This window comes from Hemibagrus wyckioides, unplaced genomic scaffold, assembly GCF_019097595.1.
Source record: "Hemibagrus wyckioides isolate EC202008001 unplaced genomic scaffold, SWU_Hwy_1.0 Contig3, whole genome shotgun sequence".
NCBI classification, from domain to species: domain Eukaryota; kingdom Metazoa; phylum Chordata; class Actinopteri; order Siluriformes; family Bagridae; genus Hemibagrus; species Hemibagrus wyckioides.
Window position 1 is genome coordinate 174,131 of NW_026690791.1, and position 19,926 is coordinate 194,056.

At 38.7% G+C, this 19,926-nt stretch overlaps 1 long non-coding RNA gene and 1 other non-coding gene across 2 annotated transcripts; both read left to right on the forward strand.

Annotated features, from left to right (window-relative positions):
• The first annotated feature begins 7,970 nt into the window (after nt 1-7,970).
• LOC131350256 (uncharacterized) lies at nt 7,971-8,502 on the forward strand. The gene is made up of 3 exons (XR_009204163.1): nt 7,971-8,069; nt 8,193-8,263; nt 8,400-8,502. It is a non-coding gene; the product is annotated as an uncharacterized LOC131350256 (long non-coding RNA).
• A 10,694-nt stretch (nt 8,503-19,196) lies between these two features.
• trnae-uuc (transfer RNA glutamic acid (anticodon UUC)) lies at nt 19,197-19,268 on the forward strand. Its single transcript has one exon. It is a non-coding gene; the product is annotated as a tRNA-Glu (tRNA).
• Nucleotides 19,269-19,926: the final 658 nt, after the last annotated feature.

Sequence of the window (19,926 nt, forward strand, 5' to 3'; positions counted from 1 at the left end):
CTTCTATCTGGGGACAGGTTCCTCGTTGAAACCTCATGTTCACCACATGTTCATCATCTTGTGGAAACACAAACGTCTCCCTCCGTCTCCCTGTGTAAAAGAAGATGAACAGACAATGAAACACATCTAATAACATCTCATAAAAGGAAGCAGAAAACCTTATTTTAATAGCACTGTGTATGTTTTGTAAAGCAGGAAAGCCTCACTATCAAAACAAGAAGTATTTACACAAGTTATATTACTGTAATCTTCCTATAACACTGCATTAAAAACTCAGTATTTACATTTTAGCTGCATTTATAGGTGTTATACAGGGCTCTTCCAGTATCACGGCTTCACTGTTAGTCACACTGTGCACTTATTTCAATGCTTAAAAATATCTTCCCCCAAAAAATGCAGATTAAAATACATTTCTATTACAGTCTATTACTTTAGCACTTTCTTACTCCAGTGGTTCACATCCCCTTTGAGTCCAATTGTGTCTCCTCTCAAAAATTCGCCCTTTATCGTAAATTACACTACTCCTAACTATTTTATTCACGACAGCTAGAAACAAAACCTTGCTGAACAGAATTGAAACAAACAGCTTGATATTTTTGCCTAAGCTGCACTCTACATTGCCACACTAGCTCCATTTATTTGTACCGATTGGTTTTGTTCAGCTAGCTGCCTTTCCTCACAGCCCCTTTCTCTCTCCGCTTTAACAACTCGACAAACACGGACAATGAAAAATCCTTAAAATAATAAGTTACTTCATGTTATTGTAAGTATTTTAACTTATTCTATTCACTCCATCAAAAAAAACTATAAACACTGAAAAACAATTACTTAGCTACATGCTAACTAGCCGTCTAGCTAATCTTTGCTAATACTCCTCGGCTTGACTTAGTAAACTTTAACAAACGTTAAGTAAACATTGGGACTTTTATGAAAAGCTGATGTTAACATATCTGAAAACATCAACACTGTTTTCTTCTTCCCTGCTCGTTTCACTGGAGTCTGCCATTTTGTCCGCTAGCTTTAGCATACTGATCGTGTACGTAAAGCGATTAGCCGAATAAAGATTAGCCGAACAGAATTTCTCAAAACCATCTAATCATATAAAACGATATTCCTGATTGCGGTTTTTTGTAATAACGCGGTGTTTAAAAGACTTTATACTTAAGTGAAAAAGAGGAAACTCAGTAACTCACCGTTCCAGGGGTCGTACAGTCCGCTCCATCCGGGCTCGGGATCCACATCCGGGTGCTGAGGCTCGGCTCCTCCCCCGAAGTTCATCATCGCTGCGCTGTAGAGTCGGTGTAGGAGTCAAATCCAGTAGTGGAGTACAGAGAAATCCGAAACAGGGGTGTAGCAAAAATGCCAAAAGATAATCCAAATCTTGCGACCTTCAGAACCAGTATAAACCAACACTAACTAGTATAAAACAGCACTAACTAGTATAAACCAATATAAACCAGCACTAACTAGTATAAACCAGTATAAACCAGCACTAACTAGTATAAACCAGCACTAACTAGTAACAAGAGTCAATAATGAATAAATAATAATAATAATCATAATAATAAGCTGAAATGTCCGGGAAGCCCAGGGAGTGAAGCATAGCTGAAGTTTAAGGCAGCATGTAGCTGTACAGTTAGAATTCAAGCTGTAGGACCAGTTTAAAGACGATACGACCTTAAAAAAAAAAAAAAAAAAAAAAAAACTCCTGTTTACGGCATCCACCGAAAACCTCCGAGAAAAACCGAACTGTACGGAAACCAGGAAGTGAAGTCCGTAAAAAATGCATTTACAAATTATATATTTTACATTTTATAATTTGCTCCTGCTGAACACACTCAGTGTCCTCAAGGTAGGATGATCTTTATCCTTTAATGCCACACTGTTTCTACAATAAATCATGTTAAAGTGACAGTGTTACAGTCTAATGTTATGTAGCACACAAGACACCTCATCTTGCCGTGAATTAGCCTAATGCTAGTTACCGTGCTAGCGAACCTGGCTACTGGTTTAAACTACACAATAAAATCATTAAGCTCGGTTTAAGAATTTATTTTATTTCCACAATGAAATATTTACCCCATTAGAAGTCCATTCTTAACAACCCCTTCTCCTGGTTTTAATAAAATAAATCGTGCTTAGCTTTGTGATTCAGCAGCTAGCGCGCTAACGGACTTTAGCCGATTTTTAGCGATTTCAATGACAGTGTAATATTTGGACTAATCATATCTACCGAGAGAACTTGTATATTTGTTGTAATTATTTAACACTTTATTGGTTATATTAATGTGAATATGATATTTCTCCTAATAATAGTTCACCTGCTAGTGAACATGCTGCTGCTTTAAATTACACACTAAAATCCTGAACCGAGTTGATGAGCTCGGGTAACGAGAATTTAGTTTATTTCCATAATATAATATTTACCCATTTAAAAGGTGACTTTTCACACCCCTGAGTACTGGTTTTACACTAAATCATGACTAGACTAGTGATTTAGTCAGGTCTAAAGGACTTAGTTACAGATGTATGTTATCTACCTAGAGAACTTCGCTAATCATTTCATTTACACAGTTAGCATCATGCTAGTTATCGTGCTAGCGAACTCGGCTACTGGTTTAAATGACACAATAAAATCCTTAAGCTTGGTCAAGAATTTATTTTATTTCCACAATGAAATATTTACCCTGTTAGTAGGTCACTTTTAACAACCCTGACTACTGGTTTTACACTAAATCATGATTAGCCTTGTGATCCGCTAGCTAGCGCGCTAGCGGACTTTAGCCGATTTTTACCGATTTAAATTACACTGTAATAGTTGGACTAATTATATCTACATGTCTATTTGTTGTAATTTGTACACATTTTATCGGTAAATATAATATAAATATAATGTTTAGCCTAATGTTAGTTAAGCTGCTAGTGAACTTGGCTGTTGTTTTACATTACACACTAAAATCCTGAACGAGTTGATGAGCTTGACCAACGAGAATTTCATTTATTTCCACAATATAATACTCATCCCCATTAAAAAGTCACTTTTAACAACCCTGACTACTGGTTTTATACTAAATCATACTTAGACTACTGATTAATCAGCTCTCGCGCTAAAGGGCATGGTTACAGATGTACACCGATCAGCCATAACATTATGACCACCGACAGGTGAAGTGAATAAGACTGATGATCTCCTCATCATGGCACCTGTTAGTGTGTGGGATATATTAGACAGCAGGTGAACATTTTGTCCTCATAGTTGATGTGTTAAAAGCAGGAAAAATGGGAAAGTGAAAGGATTTGAGCGAGTTTGACAAATGGTGATGGCTGCACGACTGGATCAGAGCATCTCCAAAACTGCAGCTCTTGTGGGATGTTCCCGGTCTGCAGTGGTCAGTATCTATCAAACGTGGTCCAAAGCAGGAACGGTGGTGAACCAGTGACAGGGTCATGGGCGGCCAAGGCTCACTGATGCACGTGGAGAGTGAAGGCTGGCCCATGTGGTCCGATCCACAAGATGAGCTACTGTTGCCCAAATTGCTGAAGAAGTTAATGCTGGTTCTGATAGAAAGGTGTCCGAATACACAGTAAATCACGGTTTGTTACTTATGGGACTGCATAGTCAGGGCGCCCATGTTGACCCCTGTGCACCACTGAAAGCACCAACAATGGGCACGTGAGCATCAGAACTGGACCACGAAGCAATGGAAGAAGGTGACCTGGTCTGATAAATCAAGTTTTCTTTAACATGGCGTGGATGGACGGGTGTGTGTGCACATGGCACCAGGATGCACTATGGGAAGAGGGCAAGCTGGCGGAGGCAGTGTCATGCTTTGGGCAATGTTTTGCTGGGAAACCTTTTGGTCCTGCCATCCATATGGATGTTGCTTTGACATGAACCACCTACCTAAGCATTGTTGCAGGCCATCTACACCCTTTCATGGTAACGGTATTTCCTGATGTCTGTGGCCTCTTTCAGCAGGATGATGCACCGTGCCCCAAAGCAAAAATGGATCAGGAATGGTTTGATGACCACAACAATGAGAATGAGGTGTTGACTTGGCTTCCAAATTCCCCAGATCTCAATCCAATCGAGCATCTGTGGGATGTGCTGGACAAACAAGTCCAATCCATGGAGGCCCCATCTCGCAACTTCCAGGACTTAAAGGATCTGCTGCTAACATCTTGGTGCCAGATACCACAGCACACCTTCAGGGATCTAGTGGAGTCCATGCCTCGACAGGTCAGGGCTGTTTTGGCAGCAAAAAGGGGAGCAACAGCATATTAGGCAGGTGGTCATAATGTTATGGCTGAGCGTGTGTATGGTATCTACCTAGAGAACTTCACTAATCGTTTCATTTCCACAATATCATAGTGAGTATAAAGGTTTTAATAATTATACAGTATAATATTTTTTATAGATTTGGGTGGTGGACAGGGGCAGGAGGTTTTAGAGAGTTTAATCAGGTCACATGTACAGTGAATTTACACAATCTGACTGCTACAATTTTTCTGTTTCTTCACAAGTTAACTAATTATCAAACTCACTGCTTTATTAACTTTTATGCATTAATAGGAAAGTTTGATATTGTGTAATTGAAGAGTCATAATTCTGAGTCACAGAAAAATAATCTATTGCAGAGCCTGTGGATGTGCTGGAGGAATCAGCAGATACTCCCTCTGTCCTCCAGGTATGTGTCAGTTAAATAGTAATATTTTAACTTCATTTAAAACCTACAGGCCACTTTTTTCTAAGTGTGTGTGTGTGTGTGTTTGTGTGTGTGTGTTTGTGTGTGTGTGTTTGTGTGTGTTTGTGTGTGTGTTAAGGTCATTGAGTCAATCCTGCAGCTGCTGCCCACCGAACCACACGAAGAACCTTCAGCTGTCATTCTGGTAAGAAAATCCTTCATTTATTTCCTAAAGCCAATCAATGGATTTTACAAGGTTGTTTTTACTGTAAAGAATGTTAGTATAAATCTGATATGATAAGAAGCACTTATGATCTTCATGCTCTACATTTCACAGCCGCTCGATGCTGATGAGCCGGACAGTGCCTGCCGTGATGTTCAGTGTGTGTCTGTAGTCTCCTCCCTCTCCCAGGTATTCTACACTGCTGTAACTGAGATACAAACACACAAACATCCTTCTTTACAAGATCTAATGTTAAGTTTTGTTTCTCTATTTCTGGCCAGTGGACATAAGCAGAGACATGATTGGAATGATGAGGGGTCCAGAGAGTCGGCTCTGCTGGTTTGAAAGCGCAGAGACACACTGCTTGACTCGCGAGGTAATCACAGTCTTTATTACTCTGATGAAGAGAATGGACATTTTTCAACTGACATGATTTTTAGAAGAGCACTTTTGTGAAATGTGGTTGTAGATCTTGAGTTTCATCTAATTGTCTTTTACAGGGATTCCCTTATTATACCAGTGATAAGGAGAGTTTCACTGGCATTCAGGTAAGGGATTATTCATTGTTCATTGAAATAGATCTTGAGTTTCAGCTTTTTGTCATTTGCAGGGATTCCCTTATGAGTCCTCCATAGAGAACTGTTTCACTGGCATACAGGTAAGGGATTAATCGTTGTGGCATCACAAAACTTTTGTTAATTGCAGTGACTAATTGTGTTCACTTTAATTTGTTCTCTTAAGGCTGAATCTGGGAGGGTTACAGATAGGGCTGGGTATTGTTCAAAAATGTCCGATATCGATACCGATGCTGATACCTTGACTTTGATACCGGTTCCTGAACGATACTTTTTTCGATACCAATTTTATGAAATCCATTTTAACAAAAGTACATTACACATTACCTCAGAGAAACTTGGTTTTATTTTTTTTATACAGATTCAAAGACTCTCCTGAGCCACTCCACAAGGAAACAAAAAAGCATAAATGAACAAAATGTAACCAACACAATACACAACCCTAACCCCAATACACAGTTTTAAGTCAATACATGTTGCTTACTACTGCTTAAGATCTTTAAATAACTCATCAGTCCTTCAAAAAAAATTAGCATGTCTGCTTTTTCAGGAGACAGACAAGCTCGCTCCTGACTAATAATGTCCCCAGCAGTAGAAAATTTACCTTTAACAATAAAGTTTGTGAATGCTCTGTGGCATTCATCTTGCTTTTCTTCTTCATTTTTCCTTTTTCTGCCAGTGTGAACGGATTAACACTTAATGGTCTCCTAATTCCAGGGTCAGCAGGAGCAGCTATAACATTAATGTAAGGGGAGAGGGAGAAAATAAAACTGTTAATGCAGTCAACCTTAAGGATAAGCACGCTTTAACAACATAAATACTTTAATGTGAGTTAAACGTGATCAGTTTCTATTAACCTTAACATTTTTAGCATAGATTTAGCTATCTATCTATAGCCATCCAAACAAAATCTAACGTTACGTTGGTCACTATATAACGTTAGTACAAAGTCGCCGCGCACAGAAAGAAACATAAATAGATGCATGTCGCACTACAAGTTAGCCAACTGTGTTTGCTTGTTTGCTAAAAGTTAAGCTTACCTGTCGGAGTCCCAGTCATAACGCCGCTGTCTTCATCGGTAGTTGTGGAGAAGAGCCCATGTGGTGGGCATGTCGAAGAAGGCTCTGGGGCAGAAAAACACAGAGAGGATGACCGCATCGGCTCGGCCTTCTTGCAGTCGAAGATGGAGCAACTTTCTGCTCTTATGTTTATTCCGTGCACGATTAAGTGCTTCATCAGATTTGACATGTTGTCGGTCTTGGCAGCAATTATTTTGTTGCAAATGTTGCATCGCACGCTTTTGTCATCGAGCTTGGTGAAATGCAGCCATACTTTCGACCTTTTCCACGTTTGAAACACGTCGGGGTTAGGATGATCACACACAACAGCCTCACGTGTGAACCGCGTCTCTGGGCGTAATCGGTGGCCTCGCTACAGCCAATCACCAGCGTTTGATTTAGGCATGTCAAGCATGCTGCATGCTTATTGGCTCACTGACAGGATTAAACTGACAAGATTAAACCCTTAGGTATCGAAATTTGGTACCGAACGAAAAGACATTTTTCGATACTCTATAGTATCGAGGCAATTCGGTCGCTGCCTAAAAAGTATCGAATTCGATAGTTACAGAGTTCATCTCCTGTAACCGAATAGAGACATCATTCGTCGTGCCACATTATTTTGTGGTAAATTTATTGCACTGTCATGAAGTGTATCTTGTAGTTAGTAACTTTTAGAATTTTGTCAGTTGTGCTTTTATTTGTCTTCAGTGTGGATATTTTTTTTATTCAACAGCAAACCATTACAACGGTAACCTGCACTTTGCTGTATGTGGCTGAAGATGGACAGATGTTCACCTCCACTTGGGACTATGATCACAACGACTGTGAGGTAATTCAGACTTTCAGACCTGATGTGTATCTACATATGCTGCTATTCCCCTGATTCGGATACTGTAAAATTTACTGTGTGAGTTTTAATGATTTAATGATTTGGCTTGCAGGAGAGTGAGGAGCGCCTTAACCCAGAGGAGTTGGAGGTGCCCTTTATTTGGTACGATCCTCTTCACTCTTTAATGATGTAACAGTGTATTGTATGTTTAATATACACTAAACATTTACATCTCTTGTTTCTTAGCTGCCATCTTTCAGACAGAGGGGTGACTGAAATCGGCCTGAAGGTGCCCGCGCTTCGTGAGGCGTTTGCTGTGAGTAAAACCTTTATTCAGCTTCTGTTACTGCGCAGGTAAAGTCCACTCTGCTTTAACTTTTATATTGTGTGCTGTCTTATATTCAGACTCTGCTTGCCAGCATCCACAACCAGAACTTCTTGTTCATGGTTGGAAAGAAGATGGTCATGCGACTGGCAGCAGCTAACAACCAGGTGACTTCAGAATGATGAAAGACTGTATCATTTTTGTGATGGAAATAATTTCAGTTTCTCAGCCATAGCCAAAGTGAGTTACAGAGATTTTTTCGTTTGCTTTAACAGGATGCAGTTGGTGTGCAGTTGGCCTACGAGGCCCTGATTCGATTCCTGAGGACGCCTTCCAATCAGGAATCGATTAAAGCAGAGCTCAGCTCCTGTGTAAGCTAATAAACGCCTGTGTGAAATGACAGATGTTTAAAGATAAAAGATTTTGCTAATATAGAAAACAGGACTCCAATATGTAAAGCTAATTTATTTTTGTATCTTTTCTACTCTGTGCAGGACCACCACTACAACTTCCTGGATGTTTTTTTTTCTTCAGCTACTTTATAAATGGCTCAAAACCTCAGCCAGTAAGTGTCTTATCAGGAGATTTCTAAGTAATGTTTGAGTTTCAGAACATGGTCTATTTGATCTGGTTTTCTTTTTCCATATTTTTTAAACCTGATAAGACATGGCATTAATGAAGCTTGTCTTTCTTTCCAAAAGTTTAAGGGAGGTTTCTTGGAGCGCCTGCTTGCGCTCTTCAGCATGTGGGACGTGGACGTGTGGGAGCCTGCAGCAGAGCTGTACTTCACAGTGCTTATTGTAAGTGTTGAATATCTTCTGATGCCACGATCCACAAATTCTCAGGATTGTATCTTAAACTCAGTGACACTATGTTGGATGTGTGTGGAATTTGTCAATAGGATTACCTTACAGAGCTTGCTGAAGTACTCTTCACTCAGCCTCTGGAGCTCTACAGTGACCCAGCAGCCTTAGCCACCACAGTTCAGCGACTCCTCAAGCTGCACGTCCAGCTGATGATGGACATTTTGGAGGAGCTCTGAGCAATGTCTTTCCCCTTACCCACTTCATCTTTTCTTCCTCTGTTTCATTTCATCTTCTTTTCTCTCACTTCTTTTTCCTACATTGCTCAGGCTCCACACGTAAGTATGAAATCATTTTATTTCTATTTTTGATCAACTTAATATTTAAAAAATCTCTTTTCTTTCCTACAGGTTTGTACAGTGAACCCCAGGACCTGAAGAAGGGCTTAACCTTAGCATTTAAGATCCCTCATCCCTTAATAATCATCCCTTATTAATCTATCCCTCTGTTCCTATCCCACTCCCCCTATTCCCATCAATAGCCTATAGATTGTAAATACATGTATAGAAATAAACTTATTTGTATACTTCTTATAGACTTTGCTTAAATAAATGTTTATATTTGTTCCTATTGCGGTCTCATTCTGATTATTTTTAGCCATCAGTATATGTATAAAAGTTTCCTTTAAACGCAACACAAACTGAATTTTTCACTCATATACAGATCATTTTTACAGAATTTCACAACCTTTAAATGGTTTACTAAAATGTGAAAAATAACAAATATATTTGTTATTTTATTATATATTTTATTATATATTATATTCAGTGTTGGGGAAAGTTACTTTTAAAAGTAATGCGTTACAATATTGTGTTACTCCCTAAAAAAGTAACAAATTGCATTACTTAGTTATTTTTTTTTTTAATAAAAAGTAATGTTATGTTACTTTTGCGATACTTTTTCTTAAATTTGACCAGTAGACTCGTTCTCTTTTCATTTTATACACATAGAAACCTATATGTGTTACATTACAAAGTAAACTCACAGTCCAAGTTAATAAAGACATTAAAGAGTGCAATATAGTCTTCCTAAAGTCATTCTAAAATTAGATCAATCTGCAAATGTTTTCTTCAGGTCTGCCTCCATTTCTATATATGCCTTGTCCAAAAAGCTTGTAAAGGTTTTGCGATCGGAGAGCACGGCCCCTGTCCATTTCCCTGATTTTGCTGATGATATTACAAAATGTCGGCGCCTTCACAGTGAAGAGTGGCTGCATCTCCTCAACAATAAATGCAGCAACCAATTTATTGAGTTCAGTCAAACTAATTGTTTTACCTGGTGGTGAACTGAAATCTAGCTTTTGTTGTTCAGCAGTAGGCGGGGTATATTAATACTGACATACATGGTTTGTTTATGTAAACTAATGTTAAATAATATCATTTAAGGGGACCATAATGTAAAGCATTATTGATTGAGACATTTCCCATATGAGTAACATAGTTATTCTACCATAATTTAAATCATATCTAAGGCTGGGTTTGATTAGAGTGGGATTATTAGATAGATGAATTCAGACCCTCGGTGTGAAACATCACCCCCTGGACACAGGTGGACACAGCGTCCCTCATTTATTCCAAGTGTAGGGTGGCTTGAGTTCAGACACCATTAGTCAGGTGTGACAGCATTAATCATACTGCAGAATTCCTCTTCACTAAACAGCTTACGAGACAGATACCCCCTGCTGAAGAAATCTGTTTGCTTCACTTTTGTTCAGTCACACAGGACAGCTGTTCTAACTGTTAGATAAGCTTTATTAACTCCACTGATCAAAATGTTTGCTTCCAGTTCCCTTTTAGTCCTACTGCCAACACCATTTTTCCATTTTCAGACAGATCACATTTATCTATGACAAGAAGCAAGATATGCCACAAATGATCTAAAAGCACACCATCAGACTGAGCTTTGTCCAGCAACTTCCATGTACATTAGTGTCTTAAAAATCAATTTCAGCCACAGCAGTATGTCAGAGCTTGAGATGCATTTCCTCAAAACACCTGGAATCAGTTATAAATGTTGCCTGCACAGACAAAACAAGGACATTTTAAGACACATTGAGGCCATTTCTGTCATAAATGAACACACTTAAATTAATACACTAGCCTTCAAAATAAGGAATGTACAAAACAGAAAAGAAATATATAAAAGCTGGACACTTTATAGCCTTGCTAAGGCCATAATAAAATATATAGTGGGGTCCAAATGTCTGAGACCACTAGTAAAAATGCTTCTTTTTGGCATTTTTTTCTAATTTAATACATCAATTTGTTTTACAGATTATATTATTTGACAACAACTTTCTTTCTTTCTGCAAATCTTTGAAATTTATGCAAGATGCCTTTCTGAGCTTCTAGCATTTAGCATGTTGCCTTTTTTGCTTTAAATGAGTGTGTGCATTTGAGCTGCATGGACACCACAAGTTTATGTAAAACCTTACAAGCCATTTTAGATCAAATGCATCAGTGTGTCACTTGAACACATGCTTCAGTAAAAAAGATCAGACATGAGGAAAATCTGGCCTTTAAGAATCTTAAATGAACTATTGTTTACTTTCTATATTTTAAATAGGAAAAAATGCAGTTGAAGAAAAATCCCAGATTATTAATGTGGTCACAGAATTTTGGACTCCATGCGCAGATTTGTTGTTTTACCCGAGTTGGTTTCTTCAAGTCTTTTGTTTTGCGGTGATTGAATGAATCTGACATTTGACAAATTCAGTCTTTCAGCCTGTGAAATGTTAAAAAAAAAAAAAAAAAAAAACCTGTGAAGGTGGACTAATGCAAGTTTTGTTTGCTCAAAATTAAGAGATGACTAGAGCACAAGCCTCCATTTAAGAATATTGAGGATTAATAAGAGCTTAATCCTAGAAGGAAAACAATGTTTTCTACAAATAAACTTTAAAAGCTTAGGTTTATTCTGATTCAGCTGATTTTTTTTTTCAGTGGACATAATCAATACATTTATCACATTACAATTATTTATGTGAGTAATAAACCATATAATCATACTGTGATAACACTTTACATTAAGGCTCTGTTAACTTGAAATGTGAACTGACAGAAACTTCTTAATTACTGGTATACATATGAAGAACAATTTACTTTAAAATAAATAACAGAACTGTAGGATGGGAATAATGAGGATTTAAGTGTTTTAAACCTAAGTGCCAGAATCTCTTCACAGAGCTTTAACTATGTGGTATTTCAAGATAATCACAGCCACATACAGTGTGATGAGATGAAATAATAATTCTCTTGGACTCAAGGTCTGAGACACATGTATGACATTCACAGTGCTGACGAGACTAAGCATGCAGGGAGGGGCTATGGGTAACAGTGGGGGTAAGTACACACATGGGTAGAGTGTAAGTATAAGAGTATAGGGTATAAATACTGAAATCACAAAAAAGTACATTCAAAATGAAAATAATACATTATAGAAAACACAGGGTCCAAAGCTTTAAAGTGCAGTAATGCTTCTAAAAGTAACCTGAGATGAATGAAATTTAAAGTGACACAGTGTGTAGTAAGGTGTTAAGTCAGTAGTCTGTGTTATTCCTGCTGCCACCTCTGTATGATGGCCTTCTGTACAAGTATAAAAATAAAATTTCATTCAAGTCATTTAATTCATTTATTATTTTTATTTCATTAAGTGGTTACAGGCTGGTCTTCTTGTGAAAGTATATAAAGAGACTTAATGCATTACTTCTATACTCTGTGGTACCTGATAGTAAGTCTCCTGTATTAGGTCAATTCTCAATCTCACCACAGGATGGCAGTATCGGATACAGCTTATATAAAACAAGGCGAAACCTAGAACTACCTCATCATCATTAGATTACATATCCAACAGTGAGATTGATTTGTTGTGAGAAAGCCTAGTGCGTAAATTGATTGAAATAATAAGTTGCTGAATTTTCTCAGGAACAGTCATCTAGTTCAATTCAGTGAATGTCAGATGATGTTTGTGTGTTGCCAGGTGTGTGGTTTTTAGACCAAACAATTATTTCAGGTCTTGTGTGTGGCACATGTTCCATAATACTTCGTGCCAAGTAAGAATGTCACTTTTGAGAGATACAAATTTTTCTCTGCTGACCAAACACAAGGAGTGAGTTTTGACCAGTACCTTGCGAAACTGCACACACTAAGTAAGACTTGTGAATTTGAAGATTTTAGAGACTCAATGGTGAGGGACAAAATAGTCTGTGGGATTCCTGATAATGGTCTCAGGGAAAGACCCTGACCCTGGAGAAATCAGTCAATATGTGTAGACCTGCTGAAATAACTTGTGCACAAGCCAAGGAACTACATAGAGAAGATGCTGCAGTGCAGGCCATTAAAAAAGAGGAGCAAAACACATTTTGCAAAGCAAAAGCTGCAAAGAATGAAAACCCCAAAAAGTAAATGCTGAAGATGTGGAAGCGAAATCTGCAACAATAATGTCTCTCCTGCGATGTCTTGCAGACCAAGATGACCTGTTAGACCTCCTGAAAGGCTTATTGAAATTTGTTAAATATTTCAAGGACAGGGGTAGTTGAAAAAGAAAAAGGTTGATCGTAATATCTCACAGTTAAACTGCAACTATTGTGTTACTGTTAGATAAAAGAAAAAAAAGGTTGTTTTTTGCCTAAAAGTTAGTAATAGAAGTAAAGAATCCCAAAGATAGTGCTTTACTTTTAAAGTGGGGAAGATGTGATGTTATGAATGATTACATGTGATTTTGGTTCCGGGTGTGTGTGTGTGTCTGGACAGTTTAGAGGGGAACCGCAAGTTGTGCTATAAGAAATGTTGTGCAAAATGCTAAGTAAAGTGAAGTGGCTAAAAAGACATTGAAGCTCTCCAGCATGTTGATTAAAACATAAAAGAGGGCATTACATTTAGTGCTACATCACATACACACATATGGTCCACAGTGTCAGTGTGAAATGCCACAGAAATGACTTTGATTGTTTCTGGAGTTAGCCTGAATTAGCATATTTATGTTTACATTTTTATATATATATAAAAATATATAAAAATAAAAGCCCTCACAAATCACCATTAGCCAGTGTACGGTATACAGTGAGGGAAAAAATTTGATCCCCTGCTGATTTTGTACATTTGCTCCCTGACAAAGAAATGATCAGTCTGTAATTTTAATGGTAGGTTTATCTGAACAGTGAGAGACAGAATAACAAGAAAAAAAATCCAGAAAAACACATTTCAAAAAAAGTTATATATTGATTTGAGTGAAATAAGTATTTGATCCCTTTGCAAAACATGACTTAGTACTTGGTGGCAAATCCTTGTTGGCAATCACAGATGTCAGACATTTCTTGTAGTTGGCCACCAGGTTTGCACACATCTCAAGGAATTTGGGCCCACTCCTCTTTGCATCCACGACCCATTTTTAATGCCCTGGCTGAGGGAAGGAGGTTCTTACTCAAGATTTGACGGTACGTGGCTCCGTCCATCGTCCCTTTGATGCGGTGCGGTTGTCCTGTCCCCTTACCAGAAAAACACCCCCAAAGCATAATGTTTCCACCTCCATGTTTGACGGTGGGGATGGTCTTCTTGGAGTCATAGGCAGCATTCCTCCTCCTCCAAACACGACGAGTTGAGTTGATGCCAAAGAACTGGATTTTGGTCTCATTTGACCACATGACCTCTGAATCATTCAGATGTTCACTGGCAAACTTCAGATGAGCCTGTACATGTGCTTTCTTTAGCAGGGGGACCTTGCGGGCGCTACTGGATTTCAGTCTTTTACGGCATAGTGTGTTACCAATTGTTTTCTTGGTGACTATGGTCCCAGCTGCCTTGAGATCATTGACAAAATCCTCCAGTGTAATTCTGGGCTGATTCCTCGCTGTTCTCAGGATCATTGAAAAACTCCATGAGGTGAGATGTTGCATGGAGCCCCAGAGGAAGATTGACAGTCCTTTTGTGTTTCTTCCATTTGGGAATAATCGCACCAACTGTTGTCACCTTCTCACCAAGCTGCTTGGCGATGGTCTTGTAGCTCATTCCAGCCTTGTGTAGGTCTACAATCTTGTCCCTGACATCCATGGACAGCTCTTTGGTCTTGACCATGATGGAGAGTTTGGAATCTGATTGATTGCTTCCTTCTGTGGACAGGTGTCTTTCATACAGTTAACAAGCTGAGATTAAGAGCACTCCCCGAGAGTGCTCCTACTGTAATCTCAGCTCCTTACCTGTAAAAAAGACACCTGGGAGCCAGAAATCTCTCTGACTGATAGGGGATCAAATACTTATTTCACTCATTAAAATGCAAATCAATGTAGAACTTTTCTGAAATGCATTTTTCTGGATTTTTTTCTTGTTATTCTGCCTCTCACTGTTCAAATACACCTACCATTAAAATTACAGACTGATCATTTCTTTGTCAGTGGGGAAACGTACAAAATCAGCAGGGGATCAAATAATTTTCCCCTCACTGTATATTTTAGTTACTTTATGTCTTGTGCAGGTGAAACGTTCAGTTCCCTCAGTTTCCAATACAGGGTTGGGGTAAGCACTATTTCTAACAGTCATGGACACCTGTCTCAATGCTTTCAAAGTACACCCAAGTTGTATAGTCTGAAGATACAGTATATACATAGTATTCTATGCATAAAAGGCTAACATCAATAACAGAAGCACCATGCTTTAAGAAAGACACTTTTCCTTCTTCTACAAAATACACACTGGCGTAGACGAACTTGTAATTGGCATCCACAACAGCCATCATTATTACAGAGAAGCTGGACTTGTAATTATGGTAAAGACTGCCACCTTTAACTGGAGGCTGTGTACGGATGTGTTTACCATCAAGCGCAATAAGCAATGTGGGAATTGCCATTTAGATTGAAAATCATGCGCTATTTTACGCCATTCTGCCTCTGTTGTGGGTCTAGCAAAAGAACAGAAGAACAGATTTGAACATTATTTCTTTGTCACAGAGCATAAAAATAAAACATTTCTGAAGCATTGCAAATATGGATTCATTACTTAAGGCTTCATTGACTATTACAGAATAAACATTAAAATACAAAAAGCAGTGACCTTGAAAATACAAATACTCTGGGACGTTATAGCTATATTGATCATCACAGCATACTACTGTTTTTTGTACATTACTGGTAATCAGTGGTGGAAGATGCATTCAGATCATTTATAAACTATACATATGTATACTTTTATTAAAATTACTTTTAGTTATGAGTTATACATGACTGAAAACCCAGATAAAGTCATTTTATTGGTGACTGTTTTGTACATAAAATAATCATAATGTAAAGAACATTCTGTAAAATCATCAACTTGATATCTGGAATATTGAGTAAGGCCATGTTGAAGATTGAAATCATTACAAAATGATTGGAACAAAAAATTTGATGGTCCTAACCTCATAGTAAAATTGACACTGTAGGCTGGAATTCACAGACCATCACAAATAACTGGTGCATTTTACTGAAACAGATGTTCATTTTTAAGCTAATTTTACTAAAAGTTATTTTTTACCAATGTACTAAATGTGTCCTTTAAGTACAGCATTTGAGTAAATGTTGGGAATCAGTGAGTACCTACAGGAGCAGCACAGGTCTCCATGACTGTTAGAAATGGTGCTTACCCCAACCCTGTATTGGAAACTGAGGGAACTGAACGTTTCGCCTGCACAAGAAATAAAGTAACTATAAAATATAGCAATACACACTTAAAAGTAATACTTGTTGAATCAAATATTGTTCTGCCAGACCCACCTGTTGCCAAAAACCGCATGGTCACAGCTAGACGCTCTTTTGGGGATATTGCCCGTCTCATTTGTGTGTGCTGCTTGGTTATGAGAGGTCCAACCATCCCCAGCAAGATATCAAACTCCTCTGCTGTCATCTGCAGAAGCTTCCTGAATCCAGTATTATCGTACATCTATTTGTATGGTGAGCACATTATAGTTTATAGGTTTTTACCAGAAAAAATGGGCAAGCCTACAGTATGGACAAGGACCAAATTGTGATGGCTATATGACTGGATCAGAGCATCTCCAAAACTGCAGCTCTTGTGGCGTGTTCCTGGTCTGCAGTAGTCAGTATCTATCAAAAGTGGTCCAATGAAGGAACAGTAGGTTATGGTGGCAAGTGAGGGCAAGACTAGTGAGAAAACCTGAACACAATCAAAGGGGGCTGAACACAAATACAGATAACCAGATCACAGTTCTGGAGAAATGTTTACTTATCTTTAATTAGATAATAATGCAAGTCAAATAATCCACAAAACAAATCCAACAAGTCAGCTCAAAAGACTTGACAGTAGTTCCAAAGAATAAATCCCCAAAATCCACAAGGTTAATCCAAAAGCATACAAAAGGTTCACAGGAGTCTAATCAAAAAACAAAGTCAATACTTCCAAAAAGTCATTCTAATTAGTCCACAAAATAAATCCATAAGGCATTCAAAAGAGCACTTGTCAATCAATCAAAACAAAGAACTATACCAGATGCACAAAGTCTTTTAAGGACAAGGCCATAAAACAGAGCACACGGCTGACCTAGACTTAATCAAGGTACAGGAAACACTAAGCAAAGTATTTGTGGAGGAAAAGGGTGACTTAAATACACAAACCTAAACAAAGCACAGGAGACACCTATTAGACATAATGACAGAGACTGGACACCAACAAAAAGGCAGTGGGGGTCTCTAGTGGCCAGAAAACAGTCCACAACCCTGACAGGAAACCAGTAGATATCAGTTTATATCTTGCTCTGTTCATGTTTCAATTAGTTGCATATCTTACCTGTATATTTCAGTCTAGTTGTGTTGATATTTAACATGATCAGAAAATGACAGATGATTTTCAAAGTCTTTTCCTGTTTCATCATAAAATGGACATAATAAAGCGTCCAAAAGTCAGAATGGACAAACCCATGTGTATAAATCACACCAAAATATGGATTTGAATTAAAACACTTAAGAGAAACATTATTTCAGACTTTTGGATAACAGCTTGATAGACTTTTATTTGATAATTATGTGCAGTATTGAGATTAAAATTTATACTTGATTTGGATTGGTCAGAAGGTGTTCAGCATGGACCTGATAGCAGTTCAGGTTTCAAATCAAATCTCTCTTTTTTAAGAATGTCCTCTTTCTGATTATATATATACAGTTATACAAACCAAAAATAGTGTATGTCAAATATGTACAGAAGAAACTGAGTTTGAGTTTAGAGACTAACTAACTAACTAACTAACTAACTAACTAACTAAATATAATCACAATCGTTTACATCAGCAAACAAAACATTAATATAAATTATGTATACACAGTGCACATACTTGATCAAGCCACAATTATAAGGACATCCTAATGATTAGACTGACCAACTATAGAAGAAGAATTCACATAATCAGAAATAAATAAAAATTAATGGCCCCAAGTTTCAGAAAATATGCCAGTATTGCCCTTTATTGTGTACCTAATTTTATCCAAATGAATGAAGCTCATAACATCTTACTGCCAGTCATCAAAAGATGGAGGGAGAATTTGTTTCCATAGCAGAAGAATATGCCATCTAGCTAATAATGTTACCGTTAAACGTGACTTTATTGGATTACCCACAGAACTGGCGAGGAGTTCACCAAATCGCTCAGTTAATAACGGCCGGGAACGCTTCCTCAACGGAATCCGAAAACGATCACCGATTGCAGCCAGCAGCATGTTGGTGTTGTGTTCATTTCGATTCACTGCGCAAAACGTTACATAACCAAAGCCACAGTACCATTGACCTCTTCAACTTAAATCATTCTTAAGCTTCTTGATGAACTGAGGAGAACTCTCTTTTGGCTTATTTTCTCTCTGGGTGTCTGTGAGTGTCAGTCCCAGTGTCAATAGAACTAATCATGTAGTGTATCCGGGTTGCAGGATTTTTTAATTTATTTGTTTGTTTTTTTTTATTTAAAAAGCACAGAAGGTATCATTTGGGTATGAATCTGTTCGTCTCTCGATATAGTGTCAAAAAAGACTACAACTATTCCAATCATGTCTAAATCAAAAGCCACTGCACCAGGCCAGAGGGGCGCCAGAACCCATATCACAACATGTAGCAGCTCCTTTTTCCTGCTAGCCCAGGTGTGTGGGGTGCCGCGATCGTATAGTGGTTAGTACTCTGTGTTGTGGCCGCAGAAACCCTGGTTCGAAGCCGGGTCACGGCATTGGCTTTTCCACATCACCGTTGAATGCTAGGTATAGCTTTTGGCCATTTGTCACTTGAAAAGCATAAGCAGGTAGGACCCCGCTCCCCTTAAGATTCTAGGTTCGACTCCTGGCTGGCTCGGCTGCCTTTTAAGAGCCCAGAGGTGTGCCACAGACTCCAGCTGCCGAATTGCTGGCAGAGTAACACCTCCCACAATCCCTGAAATGCGGAGAGTCCTGTACTAGGAGGTATGCTGGCTTTCTGCACCAGGAACACCAGCCCACGCTCTGTCTAGTGGCTGATCTTCCGCTGGAGTGACAGCTCGAGTAGCTGAATGCTCGGTCAGCGCTGGCCGATTTTGTGCTCTGCAATGCAAGGTTCCCATGCAAAGCTCTGGATGATACCGCGCTGGAGCTCAAACTGCTTGGTGGTCGAGTAAAACGCCGATCTCAACTCTCCCAGGGAGCCCTCCCATATGGTCTAGTGGTCAGGATTCCTGGTTTTCACCCAGGCGGCCCGGGTTCGACTCCCGGTATGGGAACGTGACTTTATTGGATTGTCCGCAGAACTGGCGAGGAGTTCACCAAATCGCTCAGTTAATAACAGCCGGGAACCTGGTGGTGAACTGAAATCTAGCTTTTGTTGTTCAGCAGTAGTTGTTATCATGTGGGTGTGTGTGAAAGTTAGAGAGAGACCTTTGCACACTAACCTTGATGTGTCTGAGAAAATCAAAATATGTACCTCAGCCCTCACAACTACATGGAGTACACAAAAACAAAGTGTATTTCTGCACCTGTGGCCTTTGGATGGTGAGAAGTACAGACTAAACCTATGTATGGCCTGTGTATGAAATGCTTGTCTTTTCTTGATGGTAAAGCCAGTTTGAAACTACCTTAAAATCCTTCAGCGATACACTTTTCCATTTTTTCTGTAAAATATCTACTCTGCATCAGATTTATGAACATTGTCACCACTGCCTCGCGGTGCCTTGTGCTGATGAGGATCACATTCCTCCCCCATTTCAGAATATAACTCATGACCATGGTGTTCTGCACCAGGGTGGGTGGTCTCTCTCACTTTCTCACACTCACACACACACACACAAAAGCCAGAAACTAAGCTTTCTTTGCTCAGGCCTATCTAAAGGGTTAATGGTGCCACTTGGTCATCAACAGTAAAAATCACAAACTTTACCTCTT